The sequence below is a fragment of the Sinocyclocheilus grahami genome, unplaced genomic scaffold, assembly GCF_001515645.1.
Source record: "Sinocyclocheilus grahami isolate Dianchi unplaced genomic scaffold, SAMN03320097.WGS_v1.1 scaffold292.1, whole genome shotgun sequence".
Classification (NCBI taxonomy): Eukaryota; Metazoa; Chordata; class Actinopteri; order Cypriniformes; family Cyprinidae; genus Sinocyclocheilus; species Sinocyclocheilus grahami.
In genome coordinates this window covers 861250-865830 of record NW_015505471.1, presented here as the reverse complement: position 1 = coordinate 865830, position 4581 = coordinate 861250, and the positions used below count along the sequence as shown (strand labels likewise).

At 35.3% G+C, this 4581-nt stretch overlaps 1 long non-coding RNA gene across 1 annotated transcript; it reads left to right on the top strand.

Moving 5' to 3' along the window:
- The first annotated feature begins 389 nt into the window (after positions 1–389).
- LOC107600832 (uncharacterized) lies at positions 390–4347 on the top strand. Its single transcript, XR_001610846.1, has 3 exons — positions 390–425; positions 1884–1990; positions 4261–4347. It is a non-coding gene; the product is annotated as an uncharacterized lncRNA (long non-coding RNA).
- Positions 4348–4581: the final 234 nt, after the last annotated feature.

Below are 4581 nucleotides of genomic sequence, written 5' to 3'. Positions count from 1 at the left end.
TGCGTCAGTTTTGACTACAAGATTAAAAACGGTACAGTTGACCATGTAACAAATGTAGGCTAGTTTGTTGAATAATTCCTACGAGTCCATTTTTTTTTTAATTCTGTCTTTTATTCTATAGTCTTGCACCCTTGTTCTTAAATATACTGTACAGGTCGGGACGCACACACACACACACACACACACACACACACACACAAAGAGAACAGGCAAGTAGACCAACATTACATAAACGAGAACGGACCCCAACTAAGGGAAAACTGAGAGTATTTGTAGGGGAGCAAACGAAAGAACTAATGAGTTAATTAATCAAACACAGGTGAACGAAATAACAATTAGGAGCCAAAGTAAAACTAGGTCACAGGGGAACAGATAAACTGAAAACACAATGAAAACAGAACAAAAACTAAACATAACCCTAACAGGTAAATGAAACAGGTTTTTTTTTTCAAACTACACGAGGTGTAAAAGTTGCTAAAAATACTAAATGTTTATGGTTTCTGGAGAAAATGTGAGTGGTTTTTGAGTATATAAAAGTGTAAAAATGTGGGTGGTTGCCAGGATGTTGCTTTGCAGTTGCTTGGATGCTCTGAATGAATGTTTTGCAGTTGCTAGGGTGTTTCTAGGTTGCTATAATGTTGTGGATGGTTACTGTTAGGGATGTTCATTTCGGTTATTTTTCCTAACTGACAACCGATGCTCGTTAACCGATTGTTAACCGTTAACCGACAAGATTATTTTAAATTAGAATAGGTTAGGGTAAGTTTCTGTGACCCATTAAATATACTAACATTTGTTTCCCGGGGATTAATTTTACATGCGCAAAAAGCAGCAAACAACAGAACATGAACATGAGGATTCACATGGCCATCATATCACATCACGCTTCTGCCAGCGGAGAAAAACATAATAAAGCTAGGCTATATATATATATATAAAACGAACATATAGGCCTATACGAGAAACATATTTTTTACTTAAATTATAAAGTAAGAAAAACAAGTAGCCTAGTATGCAGAGTTTCGGTTCACTTTTGTGCTGCGCGAAAGGAAACCAGACGGCAGAAAGCTGCATCCTATTTTTCTTTAGGCTTATTTTACAAAAGCACAAAGATTTGTTTTTATTGTGAATGTACACAAATAAAGGCAAACCTTTTACAATTCCGATTATCTTTATGACTAAAAGGAGTAGTTTCTTCCACTGTTAGAAGGAAAAAATTCAAGTGATTGCGCACACAGTTAAGCTTTGCTACCTTGACAATGCAGCCTGTTCATTATCATAATAAAATACAGTCAGTCAAACATAACCAATGTGTAGTAAAATCTGTTAAGCCGTTAAAGTTAAGTGTTATCACTACCGCCGTGATGTAAAACATTTTGTTTTACGTGGATATTGGAACGTGAATGAAGTACATAATAATTTGCCATTCAAATACAGAAACATATGATTTTGTGTGGAATGAGAGACCCAACGTTGGTTTCAGTTTCGTTTAAACCTAAATGAATTCGTTTTGGCTTGTCATTTGTATTGCTATAGCTTGTTATATTTTTAATTCTTTTCTAAATACTGTTAATTGAAAGGATTTGTTGTGGAGTGAGGGGAACTAACACTAGCTATGTTTACACTGTTTATTATAATGTTTGTAAACATTTCGCATCGGAATTAGGTCTATTTCTGAATGAAATAATAAAATGCAACTTATACGTGACTTGTTTTTTTCCCCCCTAAAAAGCGTATTTTAACCAATGCAGCAAACCGTTTTAAATATATTGATAAATTACTGAAAAAATAAATAATTACATGATTTTTTAAACCGTTTAACTGATTGTATTAATCGGTCAAAATGAACATCCCTAGTTACTGTGATAATCTGGCCTTTCTAGGTTTGGTTTGAGTCGCTCCTTCAATGTTATTGCAAACCATCAGTGACCAGATTCATGCTAAACGTGGGGTTTGTTGAAGAGTGACCCCCCAACGATCATCTCACCAGGTCAGGTCTGAAGTAGAGGTCATACTTCTGCGATCAGAGTCTTTTGTATTCACATTGCAGATTTCTGCTGCTGTCTGAAGGGGAGGCATTTATCTTTGTTGGTTATTGGCTGATGAGGTATCAGAGAACGCTCTAAGCTTCTTTGTGTAAGAGTGAAAATCGCTTTTAGCGGCAGATAAGAAGGAGATAATATCAGATAAATCCTGCGGCCTGCGTTAGCATGCAGCATTAGCCGTGTAATAGCATATGGAGTGCAGTTTGACAGAGAGGGATCAGATGGCCGCCAGCCGTTTACCGCAGTTCCGTCTTAATCGCGGAGGGTTAACAGTTGTTTCAGATGCATGCAGAGACAGATAGCCGAGGCCTTTTAGATATTCAGAGCGCATGCTTTTAAAATTCCCCTATGGCTGCAACAGAAGTCTGCAATGGCTTGATAACTCGTGTGCTGTCAGTTGCTGTCGCCGATGCCGAGGGAAGCTACATGTTCTGCTTTAGAGCTTCTTCTCTTCAGGAATAATTTAAAAGTTCTGTGGGACACGTCTGAATTTTTCCTGCGGCGATGGCAGGGCAGACGTCTAATTAAGATGGAGGAAAAGACACAAAAATTGACGAGCTGTTTGCAGATGAACACTTTTGAAAAGGCCTTATGACACGGGGCGCCAGTTTTACATCTGATTGCAGAGAATGCGACAGATCGGTCATGCGTCACTCAGTTGAGTACCTCAGTCTGACAGATGTCCTGTGATTGGCTCAGAGGTTGTGGTGGGCGTGTCTCATGTCACCGAGAAATTTAATATAATACATGCTACATGTAGTTGATGTAAATTTAATGCAAAAATTATTTAGCCTAGATTTTTTAAATAATTAACTGGTAATTAGGGCTGTTGCGATTCGTCGATTCTATTCGATTTTAAAACATCCTCGACTTCATTTTGCCTACGTCGACTAACCGGCAAAAACCGGACGTGGCGCATTTCACGGACGAGAATCCATAAAACACATTATTAGACTTGTTTCCCAAGGCCTCATGATATATTAAACCCGTTAAAAAAATCATAATTAAGTATAACTGTGAATTCACAAATGCTACGATTTAATTAAATGATTATATGTGGTGCAGTTATAGGCGTGTAGGTTACGTACGTGTGTCTCACAGCGGCTCCGTTCACAGTAAATGCTGCTCCACAGGAACTGTTATCATTTACATGTGTGGAGCGGCTCAAACTCCATCTGTGCATGTTGTTGTGTTTGGGTTTATTATAACGTTCATCTGGGAACGCAACGTGTGCTATTTCATCAGATTTGTAAGGTAAATAATTTATAAATCCACACAAACACAGGAGAATACATCATTATCTCGCAGATTCAAAATAAAAGCTCAAACCCTCACTCTGAGTTTACACGTTTTGATGTCCACATATTCATTAAATTACAGTGGCTATAGCATTTCTGTAGTAAAGAAATGGCCAAATATTAAAGATTAAGTGGACATTTGAATTAAATGATGCTTGGTAAATATTAAAACAGTATTAGATCGCACAGTAATGTGTAAAAACAATCGTCAGGCCGTTGGCACCCCCTGCAGGCCTTTGTTGTAATGCGTAATGTACATTAGCTCTATTCACTGATCTATAATATAGATTATATTATTTATTATATATAGATCAGTGGCTCTATTACATTATAATACAGTATTTTAACAGTTTTGTTCAATAAAACCATGATTTCTTGCTTTTGATACTTTCTTTGAACTAATTATTATTGCCTCACTGCTATTATATATGTATTTTAAGTAAATTTAAAGGCTACTGTTCACTTAACCTACATCTATTTTTATTACCACAAAAATGTATTATTAATTAGAATATTTTATTATTAGTAGACCAGAACACGTGGACATGAAGTCATTCGTACACTATAATACTGAACTTTGATTTCAGTGATTTGGACTATGAGATGGACACTTGCTGCTTGCACTCTGTTGCACTTTACTTTTGCTTTAAAAAATTGTTTAATAGAAATTTGGATTTCATTTGAAATTTTAACTACTGAAGTCCTCTGTTAATTTTTTTTCATCATGCTGGAGATGTCGGTTTAAATCTGTTGTTTACACATTTCTAAGAGTACTTTTAATACTTTAAGATTTTTAATAATAATAACTTTTAATAATAAAATTAATACTTGATTCTAGTGGACTCTAAACATTGCATTTATTTAATGTGAAAACCCAACTGTTGGAGTTAATTGAAACATATTTTTCCCCTTTGTAGTTGCACTCGCAGCTGTAATGAACAGAAGCCCAGAACATGTGGATATATTGACATTAAGAACATGCTGACTTTCTCAGACTTTTGTAATTATTTCATTTTTATTTCATTTTTATTGGGTTTGTTTACATTTTTACTCTTTTAGTTTTACATTTCGTCAATGGCTTGTTTACATTTATAATTTTTTTTATTGTACACTACTGAATGGCAAAGTTGCAAGTTTAATAAAATGTTCTTTAAAATTGGTGCTTTTTTTGTGGGAAAGTAATCGTTTAGATTAATCGATTCATCGATAAATTAGTTGATAGATTAATTTTAATAAAA